This window comes from Peromyscus californicus, unplaced genomic scaffold, assembly GCF_007827085.1.
Source record: "Peromyscus californicus insignis strain IS unplaced genomic scaffold, ASM782708v3 Scaffold_19__1_contigs__length_69161282, whole genome shotgun sequence".
Taxonomy (NCBI): Eukaryota; Metazoa; Chordata; class Mammalia; order Rodentia; family Cricetidae; genus Peromyscus; species Peromyscus californicus.
The window spans coordinates 63680088-63695868 of NW_026294491.1; the positions used below are offsets into that span (position 1 = coordinate 63680088).

A 15781-nucleotide genomic window follows, 5' to 3' on the forward strand; every position below is an offset into this window, starting at 1 on the left:
CAGGTTGTATAGGGCCAGAAGGACAGAGAGGAAGGCTGAGGTCATATGTGGCTAATGTAGCAGTGAATCTATGGGGTCATGATCTGTTGCAGCAATAGAATGCCCAGATTAATATTTCTCTAGTATCAGAAACAGACTATAAACCAACTCATGTTTCTGGGAAGAATATTATAAGGCACTATAAAAAAACAGTTACCAACCATTCAGGCTGTACAAAAACAGGGCACAATAGCTGTTGATCTCTCAGAGGTACCAGGGGTCCTACCCTTAAAATGGTTAACTGACAAACCTGTCTGGGTTGGGCAGTGGCCTATGACATCAGAGAAACTACAGGCCTTAGAACAGCTGGTTCAGGAGCAGCTAAATGCTCAACGTATTGGAGAATAAACCAGGCCTTGGAATTCTCCTGTTATTGCTATTTAAAAAATTCTGAAAAATGGAGAATGATGACAGATCTGAGAGTCATAAATAAAATATTTATGTATAAATCAGTCGATGAGCTTTCTACAGCCTGGGATGCCTTTGCCTTCTCTGTTACCTAAGAGTAGCCAACTGAAAAGACTGTTTCTTCACTATACCTCTACAAGAAAATGATAAGGAAAAATTTGCCTTCACAGTGCCTTCTTATAATTCTCAGCCTGTTAAAAGATGTCAATGGAAGGTTCTCCCACAGGGACTGTTAAATAGCCCCATCCTCTGCCAATATTTTGTGCAAAAACTGTTGGAACTAATTTGTATACAGTTTCCACAATCTATAATTTACCATTATATGGATGATATCTTATTAGCTGATTCATATGTAGATACTTTAGAAAAAATGTTTGAAGAAGTAAAGAAAGTTTTGCCTTACTGGGGATTACAAATTGCTCCTGAAAAATACAAAGAGGGGATTCTATTAATTACTTAGGATATAAAATAGGTTTCCAAAAATTTGGCCCCAAAAGGTACAAATCAGGAGAGATTGATTGCAAACTCTTAACAACTTTCAAAGATTGCTAGGAGACATTTCCAATCTATGGCCCACTATTGGGATAAAAAATGATGAACTGAGTAATCTGTTCCAAACCTTAAATGCTGACAAGGACTTAAATAGTCCAAGAGAATTATCAGCTGAAGCTGAGAGAGAATTGGCTTTGGTGGAAAAGAAATTACAGAATGCACATATGGATCATGTGGATCTGAAACTTGATTGCATTCTAGTTATATTACCCTCCAAGCATTCCCCTACAGGGATTTTTAATGCAGAGGGAAGATGTTATCTTGGAATGAATATTTTTACCACATAAATAAAGAAATTAAAAACATATGTGGAAAAGTTTTCTGATTTGATTCTAAAAGGAAAATTAAGACTTTATCAATTGACAGGAATGGACCCAGTAGAAATTGTAGTACCTTTAACTAGTGAAGAAATCTCCTCTTTATGGGCAGAAAATGAATACTGGCCAAGAGCTTGCAATAATTTTTTGGGAGAGATTAACAACAGATATCCCAAAAGCAAGGGACCTCAATCATAAAAAGAACCAGTTGGGTACTTCCTCACATCATATGGGAAACACCAATCTCAGGAGCCCCTACATTCTACACTAGCAATAAATCAGAAAAGGCAGGATATAAATCAGGAAACTTAAGCAAAGTGGTTCAAAGCCCTTATGATCTGTGCAAAAGTCAGACTTGTATGCCATTCTCGTATTACTAATGGATTTTACAGTATCTTTCAATATAGTTACTGGCTCTCAATATGTAGGAAGAGTTGTTTTACATATTCAAACAACTGAATTTATTACTGATGAAACAATTAACTTCTTTATTTATACAATTACAGGAAATATTCAGGAATAGGAATCATCATATATATGATGCATATCAAAATTAATTAAGATTCGATTTGAACAGGAGAGACTTCTTAATAAGGAAAAGTGATAGCTCATCAACCAATCTGGACAAGCAGGACACAAGGAAAAGTGACTGCTGAACCTTGCCAAGCCAGGGTAGGACAGTCTTTTAAATTTTCCTGCTTCTGAAAATGGTCTGTCAGATATTCTAGGCCTATAGTCAAAGTTGGATACCCTAACATTGTAGAGGAACATTGGGTGACTATTCAGGCAGCCAGCTGTTTCTGTCACTTTTTGCATTTTTCAGGAGTTACTTGCTTGCACTTCCTGCTTACTCAGGTAATATTATTTTCCTTCTCAGGTCTTAGATGGGGTTGAAGATTAGATAGTTATAGTTACAACCCTCTCATATCTTAGCTAAGGGCATATTAAATACAAGAGTTAGACTCTTCAGGACAGGACAGCTATTGGAGTAATCTCTGTAATTTGCCAATTACCTATGATTTAGGTATTTAGAATGTGTTTCTAGTTTGATGTTGCTCTTATAGGTTGTAGTTCCCTTTTTGTTTCCCTTTGTTGGCCTTCAATGGTATCAAGAGCTATAGACATCAACAGACTGGCTGAGGTAGGGCCATGGACCCAGACATGGCCCTCAGCAGCAGCCTTGGTCCTGATGACACCATAGCCCTAGGTGACAGTGTTAGTCACTTCATGGCCTTGGCGATGGCAGCACAGCCCTTGAACATCAACACAGTCACAGGTTGTGGCCTAAACCCTGGGCATCCACGTGGCCTTAGCCGTGGGCCACTGGATATCAATATAGACTCCAGCTGTGATAGGATCATGGGCCCAGACATGGTCTTAGGCAGCAGCCCAGACCTGGATGTCATCATGGCCCTGGGTGTCAGTGTGGGCCACTCAGATTGGCATGCCCGTTGGCAGCAGCATGTCCCTCAGACAACAACATGGTCCCAGGTGGTGGTCCAGACTACAGGCCTCTGCATGGCCCTCAGTGGCAATGGGAACCACAGGCATCAACTAAGGCCCCTTAGCTGCTTCACAGCCTCAGACCAAGCTGGCCCTTGGCAATAGCTGAGGCTTGGACATCACCTTGGACTCAGGTGGCAAGAAGGCCATTCACATTAGCCTGTTCCTCACCACACTCACCACTTCAGATCTGCCTCTCTCTCCAGCCCATGAACCACTGTTCTTTCTCTTCCAGCTCCCCACCCTTTGCTCACTCAACATAACAGTGTCTGAGGGTCCTGCACGAGAGGCACTGGGCAGGCAGTAGAGCCCTGCCCCCACCAGCTGCATGGCCTGGCGCCTGTTTATGTTTTGTTAATGTGGTCACTTAGTGCTCTGAACCTCTTAGCACTGCCTTCATGTGTCCCACAAGTTTTGGAATGTTGTGTGTTCATTCTCAACCATTCCTTAAAGGTTTTCAATTTCTTCCCTGACCCATTTTTCAGTCCGGAGTGAGTTACTCAGTTTCCATGAGTTTGTAGACTTTCTGTTGTTTCTGTTGCTATTGATATCCAGTTTAATCCACAGTATCAGATAGGATGGAGGGTGTTATTTCAATTTTCTTGTATCTGTTGAGGCTTGTTTTGTGTCCAAGTGTGTGGTTAGTTTTGGAGAAAGTTCCATGAGGTGCAAAGAAGAAGGTGTATTCTTTTGGGTTATGGTGAACTGTTCTGTAAATATCTGTTAGGTCCATTTGGTTTATAATCTCTGTTAGGTCCAGCACTTCTCTGTTTAGTTTTTAGTTTTTATCTGATGACCTGTCCACTGGTGAGAGTAGGGTATTGAAGTCTCCCACTATCAGTGTGTGAGAGTCAATATGAGATTTAACCTGCAGTAGTGTTTCTTTTACAAGCTTGTGCTCTTGTGTTTGGTACATAGATGTTAAGAATTGCAATATCTTCTTCATGGATTTTTTTCTTTGAGCGTGTAGTGTCCTTCTCCATCTCTACTGATTAGTTTTGGTTTGAAGTCTATTTTGACAGATATTAAAATGTCTACACCAGCTTGCTTCTTAGGTCCTTTTGCTTGGAATATGTTTTTCTAACCTTTTACCCTGAGGTAACATCCATTCTTGATGTTAAGGTGTGTTTCTTGGATGCAGCAGAAGGATGCATCCTGTTTTTGAATCTATTCTGTTAGTGTTTTTTTTTTTAATTGGGAAATTCAGACCACTCATGTCGAGAGTTATAAATGAACAGTGTTTGTTGATTTCTGTTATTTTGTTGTGGTGTAGGATTTTGTTTCTTTGTTGTTATTGTTGTTTTACTGATCTGTTATTATTTATTCCTTATGTTTTCTTATGTGAAGTTAGCCTCTTCAGCTGCGGCTTTCCTTCTAGTACCTTCTGCAGGGCTGGGTTTGTAGATAGATATTGCTTAAGTTTGATTTTATCATGAAATGCCCTTCTTTCTCCATCTGTTGTGACTGAAAGTTTTTCTGGGTTTAGCAGACTGAGTCGGCATCTGTGGTCTGTAGAGTTTGTAGAACATGTGTCCAGGCCCTGCTGACTTTCAGAGTCTCCATTGAGAAGGCAGGTGTAATTCTAATAGGTCTGCCTTTATACGTTATTTGATCCTTTTTCCTTTCGACTTTTAATATTCTTTCTGTGTTCTATACACTTAGTGTTTTGATTACCCTGAGCCATGAGCAATTTCTTTTCTTGTCCAGTCTCTTTGGTGTTCTGTATGTTTCTTGTACCTTGATAGGCATCTCCTTTTTTAGGTTAGGGAAATTTTCCTATATGATTTTGTTAAATATATTTTCTTTGCCTTTGTTTCTTCTCTTCCTTTATTCCTACTATTTGTAGATTTGGTGTTTTCCCAGTGTCCCAGATTTCCTTGATGTTTTGTTCCTGGGTTCTTTTGGATTTCACATTTTCTTTGAGTGAGGTATCCATTTTTTCTGTCTTGTCTTCAGTGCCCGAGATTCTCTCTTCCATCTCTTATATTGATGAGGCTTCCCTCTGAGATTCCTGCTCAAGTTCCTAGTTTTAATCTCCATTTTCCCCTGTTCTTTTAATTGATTCTATTTCCACTGGCAGGTCTTGAACTGTTCTCTTCATTTTGTCCTGCTCTTTGTCTTTTTAGATTTGTTAGTAGATTTATTCATTTCCTCTCTAAGGACCTCTAACATGTTCGCAAAGGTTATTTTGAAGTCCTTGTCTTGTGCTTCAGCTGGGTTGCATTTCTCATGTCCTAATTTAATAGGGTTGCTGTGCTCTAGTGGAGACATATTGTGCTGCCTGTTATTGTGTTTTTATGCTGATGTCTAGGCATCTGGGTTTTGGATGGTTGTAATTCTAGGTGCTAATATCTGGTCATGTCTTTGCTGGGTGAATGTTCTGTCCCTTGATTTCTGCTGCTCTTTCTGTGTTTTAGGAGAGTTTGGTGGCTGTGGGTCACCTGGTAGGGAATGCTCCTAAGATCCTGCCAGGTGTGGCCACTGGGGGTTCCAGGTAGAATGTGTTTCTTGATATTGGAAACTGACACTTAGGAATGGAGGTGGGCTAGAAGGGAGGGCTGAGGGGGTCCATGGCAGCGGGGAAAGCAGGGCATTCCACCAGGATCTGCTTAGTCTCCTGGGAATGGGGGGCAAAGAGGGAAGAGAGGCCACAGCAGGTAGTGTGCTACAGAGCTGGGGGTGAGACTGAGGGATTGGATTTGGAGGGGAGGAGGGAGAGTGAAGGTCTGAGGCTCACTTACCCGCTTCCCTGGCCAGAGGGTTCCCAGGGAATGCCTTGGGAGTTGGTGACTGAAAGAAAGGGATGAGGTGGCAAGCGATATAAAAATTCTTAACAAATTTTCAGCAAATAGAATTGAGATACATAAAAAGCCAACCTCAAAAGGTCACATATTATATGATTGCATTTCCATAACGACAAAATTATAGAGGCACAGAGAAAATTAGCGGTTGCCAGGGGCAAGGGATGTGGTAATGATGGTGGTGGGGAAGAGGAGTGTGAACTTCTTGGGGGTGAAATCACTCACATCTGGACTAACTTTCTCACTGATCTATGCTTGTGATAAATGCTATAAAGTTATTCACACCGTGTGCCTGGATGTTTTCTAGATTCCAAACTGTCTTACAGGCTTGGGAGAGGTGGCCATTAGCAGAAAACGGGGAAAGGACACAGGAAGTCCAGATGGTCCTTGCAGTTTTCTGTGCATCTGTTTATGAACAATTCTTTTAAGAAAATCACGGGTGGTTGCTAAGAGCTGCAGCCACTCCCTCCTGCTTCTAAAACAGAATCCTGCACCATGACGGCAACGAGCCATCCCTCGGCCCTCAGCTTTCCAACTCAGTCATTTCCCTGTCTCTCCTTCCCCTGCTTTACCACTGCTGGGTGAGCTGCATCTGGAAAGGATAGCACGAAGGAGATTGCCTTGGTGTGCCTAGGGTAGATTTAGTCTCTCCTGCAAAGATGCTCATGGTTTCAAGCCAGAATCCCTGTGGCTGGTTTGGAGTCCACAGCTCTGAGCTTGGGATGTGACGAAAAGCTAGTATTGCTGGCTGGAAAGCAGTCATAGGAGCCGAGGGTGGCAGGGCTGGAGAGTGGAGTGGCTGAAGCAGACAGGAGCTGAGGACCAGCAGTTGTAGTCAGAACCCAATGACTTCCAGGATCCATTGCTCTTGGAATTCTGAATGGCTCTAGGAACAGACCACTGAAGGTAATGGGTCCCTCTAAGGCATTCTCCCTTTGCCTAACAGCTACCCTGTGAAATATTTAGAGGAATTCAGCATTCTGCAGCCCAGCGAGGAGCCCGCCACAGGCAACCCCCACAATGGAGTCTTCCGTCTCATCTGCAGGAAGTCACCAAGGCAGAGCTCACATCTGTGCCTTTGTGAGATGTCGGATCAGGGTACATGAAGACTTCCTTTGGCCTCAGCCCCAGCGCTTGCTCTGACTGTGCCTGAGAGCTGTGTCCTCACACATGTGCAGTGAGTTCAGAAAGGCTGACCTTGGGAACTTATATTCCACTAAAAGCGATTTGCTCCCAGCGTCATGGTTGACCAGGATGCCCAGCCATTCTCTTACAGGTGTATTTCTGTGAAAATTGCTTCTCAGAAGTCAAGCTAATTTACAGCAGGGTATGTCTTTGATATCCTAATTCAGTCTAGACATCTTTTTTCCTACTTCTCCTCAAAGCCTGTCTCTTTATGGGAGCCCAGCTGTCAATCATTCTCAGCCCTCAGAAAGGACTCAGCATTCTCATGGGGGAGGCATCCAGATGCTCTGCCTTCTTGTCTGCTAGACTGGAGCCATGGAAGCCCAATACTGCCCCTAGTACCCAACTGCTTGGTTGCGTCTCTGTCCAGCAGGTTGACTCTCGTCAACAATCTCATCACAAGCCAGACACAGTTCAGTGGCCAGTGTCAGGGCCCTTCATCTACTCACCTCAATAAAAACTTAAGGCTCAACTTGCTGGCTCCAGTCTCTCACTAAACCCAGGAAATGAGAGATCATGCTCATGCCTGTGCCAGGAGCCCCGCACTGAAGAGAGAGCCTGCAGCATGGTGGATTCGGAAGCCACCAAGCTTCCTAATCCAGGCTGAGGCAGTTGTACCTGAAGCCTCTGTAATAAAACTCTAAGTCCTAAGGATAAGATTTTTTAAAAAGTGGTGCAGGAGCTCACCAAGAAATATCCAGAATATTTCTTGGAAGGACCAAAGTTTCTCATCACCATTTCTTTGGTAGTATTTTCAGTCTATGTGCACATGATGGTCTTAAATGCCTGGGCAAAATTCTAGACAGATTCACAGCATTTGTTTTCTTTTAAAGGTTTGTTTATTTTCCTGCATATGTGTCTGTGTACCACATGTGTGCAGTGCCCAAAGAAGTCAGAAGAGAGCGTTGGATGCCCTGGAGTTGGAGGTACAGGTGGTTGAGTCAACATGTGGGTGCTGGGAGCTGAACCCAGGTCCTCCCAAGAACAACCAGCACTTTGAGCCATCTCTCTAGCCCCAAATTCACAGTATTTGTTCATGGTCCACATGCTTCAGAGTCTGTGGGTTCTGTCCACACATGCACGGTTCTAGAGAGTCTCAGTGAGGTTCGTGATGTAGGAGAATGGGATGAGTAGATGCCATGGTCAAATGTAAGTTCCTTTATGTTAAGGCAAGTGTAGCCATTTTCAGACTGGCAGATGCCTCTGTAGGTAAAGCAATTGCCCTGCAAGCGATCAGAGGACCTGAGTTCAAATCTCTTGAACCCATGTAAGGCCAGACACAGTAGGGTGTGCCTGTAATTTCAGGGTCCTTATTGTGAGATGAGGGTGGAGACAGGAGACTTCAGAAACTTGAGGGTCAGCTAGCTTAGAGAAGCACACAGCAAGGAGACCCGGGTTCAAACCAGGTGGAAAATGAGCAACTGAAGGTGCCCTCTGACCTTCATGTGAGTACTGTGGCACACATGCACCCCTCCCCTGCATGTACATGCCTTTTCGAGCACACATGAACATACACACACACACACACACACACACACACACACACACATACACACACACACACACACACACACACACACACACACACACCATGGATGGACCCAGAGGGTCAACAGCTGAGGTTGTCTTTTGGCCTGCAGACACAAAGGCACATTGAACCTGCACACACACATGGACCTATATACATGAACATGTACATACACAAGGGGGCTGGAGAGATGACTCAAGTGTTAAGAACACTAGCTTCTCTTCCAGGGGACCATAGTTTTCACCTCAGCACCCACGTTGGTCCCCTCATACACGGACACACATCTTCCACCTCCGAAGTTCACAATACTCATTTCTGGGAAAGGCTCAGCACAAGGTTGAGCCAAGAACTGTCCATTCTGATTCCAAGATCAGAGAGTTGTACTCATTAATACCTAGCATTTAATTAGAGTCATGGGAATCACTTATCCATAGGTTTATAGCTTGTACTTATTTCTAATAAATGTCACTACATAACTGAATTCCCTAGTCAGCTTTCTGAAAAAGAATGCCCAGGAATTTGTATCTCAAAACACTTATTCTCTCTTTTGTACTTTTAGACTCAACAGAAACCAGACAGAGATGGAGGAAAGGTACTTAAACACAAAGCCTGAAGCTGGGTGGGCAGAAACAACCTTGAGTAAAACAGCTCTGGGCAGTCGCTTAGAGCTCCAGCTGCTCACACTTAATCTCAGGGAGGCAAGGATGGGGGATGGTCTTCGGAACAGCCCAGAAGTCAGCAGGGTGAGCCATGAGGGAGGGAGGCAGCTGCAAGAGAAGCTGGGTAGCTGGAAGAGAAGCTGGGCAGCTGGAAGAGAAGCTGGGTAGCTGGAAGAGAAGCTGGGCAGCTGGAAGAGAAGCTGGGAAGCTTCTGTGTTTTCTTGTTGACTTCTGAGCAGCAGTGGGAGGAGGGGGAGCCAACACCTGCACTAGCCACGCTGGTCTGAGCAGAAATTCCAAGTTGACATTCAGCCGCACATCCAGGAAGTCATGACTTGATTTAAAGCCTGCCAATACGCATCAGGTTCGGTGTGACAGCTGTGTCTCAATCTGAGTAGAATTATTTCTTTTGGAAGAGATAAATTTATTATTAAGAAATTAAGACTTTGAATGGATAATTCACTATTAAAAACAGAACCGAACGTGTGAATGAAAACCCTCCTGACAATCTGTTTCTGATCCTGAAGGGCATCTGTGTTCAGTTTTATTTCTGTAGGTGTAAAATTTCTGCAGCAAGCAAGCAAAAATAAAGCATTTTCTTAACTGCCCTCGTGTTTTCTTTAAAAGCGCGCGCGCGCGCGTGTGTGTGTGTGTGTGTGTGTGTGTGTGTGTGTGGTGTGTATGCTGAATTCGTGTGCATGGACCCATGGATGTGAACGTGCATGCTGCTGCACTCACCTGTGTGTGCACGTAGACACCAGAGGTCAATGCTGAGTTCCTTCTTCAATTGCTTCCCAGTTAGTTTTGCTTTTGTTTTTAGACTAATTTTATTTTTACTTATGTTTGTGTATGTGCGCATCAGTCTGTGAGTGTGTGTCACACGTGTCCTAGGGCCCATGGACACCAAAAGAGGGTGTCAGATCCCCTGGAGCTGGAGTTACAGGCAGGTAGACAGGAACCAAGCTCAGGTCTTGTGCAAGGGCAGCCTGTGCCCTTAACTGCTGAGCATCTCTCGGCCTTCTTTATTCATTTCTTTAGAGACAGTGTCTCTCTCTGAACCAGGAGCTTGCTGTTTTCAGTAGATTGCTGGCCAGCAAGTCCCGAGATCTGCCTGCCTCCACCTTCAAGTTGTGGGGGTACAAGGATAATGATTGGCCTGGGTGCTGGGGGTCCAAAGCCAGATCCTCAAGGGTTGTCCACTGAGCCGTCTCCCCAGTCCCAACCTAACTGTAATGACACTCTGCTTTTTACTTTTGTTCTAACCTCCCCTTCCTGAACGTGCCTTCAAAATCTCAAGTGTCTCAAGTGACTGTTTTCTTCCTCTAGCTGTAGCCTTTTGTTGTGTGAACGGGCTGGAATTTAACCTGTCCCTTGCAGATGCTACTTCTTCCAGTCTTTCTGATATGATTAATTACCTTCCTCCCCATCATTCCAGAGCACACACATCCTTAGGTGAACACTCACTCCTAAGTGGACCTGTGTTTACAGCATGTGATTGGGGTAGACATTGCCACATGGCTTCATTCTTAACTGTGCCCTGATAGTAAGTTTCCATTCTTGCCAGTTCTCCGTAGATCAGGATAAATGCAAAAACACAGTTGTCACCTCCGGAATAAGAGATAGTTTATTCTGGAACCAAACATGAGCAACTGTGGCTCAGGAGCACACACTCATGGGACTCTAAATGCCATGTTCCTATGTGGTAAGTTTCACCAAGTTTTTATAGTAACAGAGCAAAGAAAGTCATAAATCAAGGGGCATTAAAAGCAAACTGGTAGGGCCAGCGGGGTGGCTCAGAGGCGGCTTGCTGTCAAGCCTGAGAATCTAAGTTTGTGTTTGATCACTGGGATTCACGGTGGAAGGGGGGAACTGATTCCTCACTATTGTCTCCTGATACCTGTGCATATGTGCACACGTGCACACACACACACACACATATACACACATGAACACACATAAATGTATTGGAAAAAAACACTGGTAGGAATATCGAGTAGGTGGACTAAATCAAGGCAAGGAACTCTCTGCCATGAGGCTCAGCTGCTACCCGACACTCTTAGCCTTCGAGATGGGCGAAGCTGGGTTTGTTCATTCCCAAGGGTTTTTCCCTCACCGTCACAAACGTGCTAGGCTGCTCCGAAGCGGGTAATAAGTGGGTATCAAGAGAGCTAAAGACAGTCTGAGGTAAGTTGTCTCCCAACTGGTCACACTCCAGCTTTCCACCATCACTAAGTTTAAACAAGTCAGCTTGTGGAATGTGTACCACAGGTGTGGCTTTTCCCCACTGGGAACTTCACAGCAGAAGGTTTCTGTGAGGCACGTGCACACACACATGTGCGCACACACACATGTGCGCACACACACGCAGGCATACACACACACACACACACACACACACACACACACACACACACACACCCTTCAGACACCACGGGAATAGGGTCAGAACACAGGAGAGGCTATAGACTTGGCAAGGGACTTTCACAAACAGTCAGGAGTGATCCAGAAGGCAGCAGTAGAATTTACAGAGAGGTGCAGCAGAGACGCCCCTGCTGAGAAGGGCTGCCCGTGACTTAGATTAAGTTGTCCAGGACATGAGAATTCGATTTTCTTTGATTACAGATTTAGTTCAGCTCCTCTCATCCCTGAACATGGGGACTCTGGTGGGGTCTCCAGATGTGGTCCTGCCTCTGTTATGGGATTCTAATCCTTATATTTCAAGCAGAACCATGTTCCTCTACAAAAAAATAATCCAGCTATTGCTATTGCTGTTGCTATTGTGGCTACAGCAATGGACTCCTTGTTTCTGAAGAGACTGGTCAAGAGGAAGACAGGACAACCAGTTGGCTCACACAGGCTCCCTTCACACATGGGTGCTGGAGTTCCTCATTTCACCTCAGAAAGCTTTTTGAGTGATAGAGCTTGCAGGAATGCTCTGGGTGCTGGCACAATTGTCTGCTGCTTCTTTGGGTTCAGCTAATTGGACTCAGTCCTACTGAGAACATTGGAGACATGTTTGCCTCACCGAGGCAAGAGACCTGGGATCCCTTGCCAGTAACAAATGGACCCATGATGCAGCCAGAATCAATTGCCAGAAAACTTCTGAAACTCGAAGCTACCCCCGTCTTTCCGTCTCTGTCTCTGTCTCTGTTTCTCTTTCTCTCCACAGACATTGCTCGAAGGTTTCAGGCCATCTGATGGAGACAGGGAAGTATTGACAATGTCAGGCTGGAATGTCATCTGCTGTCCTCCTAGGCATGACACTGTGCCCTGGAAGCAGAATGCAGCCATAATGCCTAAGCAGCCACAGAGATAGAGTACCAGAAGAGACTCGAGCTGGTTTAGCAAGATTCTACAAATAAGATGCTTGGCACAATTGATTTACTCCCTCTTATTACTCCTGGGAAGATACTCATCAGAGTGGAAATTGGTTCTATCTGAGGCACAAGTTTCTCAAGCAATATCCTAAGATACAGTAGCTCTTACAGATCCAACTAAGCTCCATCAACGTCACCTGCAGGGTTAAAGTCCTAGACTCCAGGACATAACTAAGAAGAGGCTGTAAGGCTGCCGAGAAGGACACCACAGCCTGGGGACACGGGCTTGCACTGCAGGAGCCTTGAGATGTTGGAGGGAGAGAGTTTGGAGCGGAACAGGAACTTAGTCGAGGGGACCCAGGTGGAAGAAAATGGATGCTTGGTTTGGATGTATTTGGGTGTGTCCGTAAAAGGTTCATTGAGGCTCAGTACCAGTGTGGTGATGCTGAGAGGGCCTCTGAAGTCCAGTGGGAGGTTTACAGTTATGGGGAGCCCTGCCTTGGCAACTACCCAGGTACTCCTCATGAGACAGTGACAGTATCTGAGAAGAAGAAATCTCAGTTGAAGACTTGGACCTATCAGATTGGCCTGTGGCCATGTCTGTGGGACATTTTCTTGATGGCTGATTGATGTGGGAGGGTCGGACCTACTGTGTGTGGTGTCAACCCCAGGCATGTGGTCCTGCTCTGCATAAAGAAGGAAGCAAGTCAGAGGAGCAGCCAGTGAAGACACACTGGTCCTCCCTGGCCTCTTCTTCAGTTCCTGCTGCCAGATTCCTGCCCTGGCTTCCCTGGGTGGTACAGTGGAAAGTGAAAGCTGAGATAGACCCCTCCTCCCTTGCGCTGGTTTTAGTCAGTGTTTTACCACATCAACAAAGAAGCACACTAGGACAGGGATCTTGCATTTGTTCTTATAAAGAGTTGTTGTGAAGACGAGCAAGAACAGGCCTCCCCTCTCTGGCTTCCTACCTCCCTCTTCCTTTTGGGAGATTGTCCCTCATGGGCCTCACCACACCAGACCCTTGAGTGTCTAGAATGGTGAGCTGAATCAACCTCTTTTCTGGATAAAGCACCCAGCCTCGGCCTTTCAGTTATAGTAACGGAAAACTGACTAATACAGTAGGTGTGTCTGACTCACAGAGTGGCTAAGAAAAGCAGTCTATACAATTATAATTCCTTTTCTCATAAACAGCACATTTGCCAATAGCTCTAGACTGACTATGAAAATCACTATAATGTATATCATGTACCCCACAAGCCATGGAGAGGCTACGGTTGACTCAAACTTCGTTAGTTAACCACTTTCCAGAAAATGCTGGATTCTTCATGGGCACCCGTTGGAACCACACTGAACAACTTAATTTAGGGAGGACCAAGTGGCTCCAGGGTTTAAAGAAGCAACAGAAGCCTGCGGCTGATGGGGAGAGCGTGGCAGTCTGCAACGGGAGCATTTCTTCTCCGTACCAAGCCCCACCTAGCTGAACTGAGACAAGGCCGCACAAATGCTTATTCATGGAAGCGAGACTAATGAGGGCCCTGGATTTGGGTCTGGTTGGCAGAGCAGACTGCTCTAGCCACAGGTACTCCACGACCTTGGCGTCAATATTACATGAGCTCATTCCCGCCAGCATTGCGGAGTTGAGTGTGGGTATTTGCCTGCATTAACTATTCTTCCTCATGGCTCAGTGACTTACTCTTCTCAGTTTTGAATTTCAATAAGCAGCAGGAAGGCGTCAGCTTGGAGATTCACTTGCCTTTTTCTAGAAGAAAGGCACCCCTTATCCCACCCCTACCCCCACCCCCAAACCCCGGTGTTCTCACACCCGTTTCTTCCTTCAGGCAGTCTGATGTTCTCCATCCCCAGCATTCTCTCCCCTGTTCCCCCCTCAGGCAGTCTGATGTTCTTAGGATGTGACTGTATCTGAGTTCCTAGGATTGCTAGCTGAAGCCTGTCATGTTCATCTTTAAAATAATAGGCATGGTTTCCCCATCTTTACTAGTACCTAGGCTGTGTGACATCGTTAATTACTGGAAGCCATCTTCACCAAGTGCCTGTGTGTTGACAAATACTTCAGACTTCTCCATGTCTTTGTAGTCTAACTGAAGACAGGCAAGGATGAACATCACAGTTGTCAAGTTCAGGGGAGGAGGGAGCACAAAACTCTTCTGTGTGAGCATGCTCTCAGGCCTGGAGTAGCTGCTATGGGCGGGTTCACAGTCAGAGATGAGAAAGCTGTGCTTAGCATCATTCTCCTGAATATATCATGTGCCCTAGCAGAGCTCACTAACCAGAGCAGGGAAGGAGACCAATGGTGCTTTCATCAGTTCACAAAGCACAAGATGTTCCAAACCCATCTTGCCAACAGTATGGAGTGGACAGTGTCAGCAGGTGTGAACTTATTTCTCTTTTCTTTAGTCATTATAGATGGAACCCCTTTCTACCGGGAGCACCTCAAAATCCAGGCTCTTAAACAAAGCAGGTGGATTGTCAGGTCCTGAGAAGGGTGATCAGTTGGCGAAGTCCTTTGACACATGCTCCAGTTTTGTTTCTGTTGCTGTAACAAATACCCTGGTAAGAAGCAACCCAGGGCAGGAAAGGGCTTATTTGGCTCATAACTCCAAGTTACAGTTTTGGGGAATTTCAAGTCAGGAACTCAAGCTGCCAGTCATATCACACCCATAGTCAAGAGCAAAGAGAATCAACTCATCTTTGCTAGCTTGCTTCACTCTTAGACAGTTCAGGGCTCAGCCTAAGGAATGGTGCCACCCACAGTGGGCTGAGTCTGCCTATATCAATGAACCATCAAGATAATCCCCTACAGACATGCCCACAGGCCAACCTAAACTAGATAATTCCCCACTAAGACTCTTTCCAGGTGATTCTAGGTTGTGTCAAGTTGACAAGTTAGAGTAATAGAACACACAGGCGTGAGGACCTGGGTTCAATTCTACAGAGATTCCATAAAAAATGTTAGGCATGGTGGCTCATGCTTGTAATCTCGGCGCTGAGAAGGCAGAGGCAGGAGGGTCTCTGGAGTTCACTGGCCTGCTAGCCAGACCTACTGGGCAAGCTTCTGGCTAGTGTCTCAAAAAGCAAGGTAAACAACTCCCAAGGAACAACATCCAAAGCTGGCCTTTGATTGACACACAGGCACACATACCTTGATACCCTAGGGTCTCAAACAGTATTAGCTTTTCCACCAACTGGCCCAGACGCTGTGGTTTCCAGAGTTTTTGAATGACAAGCACTCAGTGCAAGTTAACCGAATTAAAATCTGTTGTGAAGCTTGTGCTGATACAATATGATATTTCAGTGTGAAGCTGCCCTTTTCCCTTCCTCCCTGCCAAGTAGCTCTTAAAAACCTTTAAACTGTTGAAGAACAATCTTATAGATCAACTGAAATTTCTTACGGTTGTATTGAATTTTTACAATCAGGGTCTTTAAATCTGGGTGTTTTAAAATTCACCTGGGA

General features: G+C 45.0%; 1 long non-coding RNA gene across 1 annotated transcript in view; it reads left to right on the plus strand.

Moving 5' to 3' along the window:
* The window catches only part of LOC128115039 (uncharacterized), a 41621-nt gene extending 32058 nt beyond the window's left edge, over nt 1–9563 (plus strand). Inside the window, exon 3 of the long non-coding RNA XR_008219959.1 lies at nt 6567–9563. This is a non-coding gene — a long non-coding RNA (uncharacterized LOC128115039). The remainder of the gene's footprint in view (nt 1–6566) is intronic.
* Nucleotides 9564–15781: the final 6218 nt, after the last annotated feature.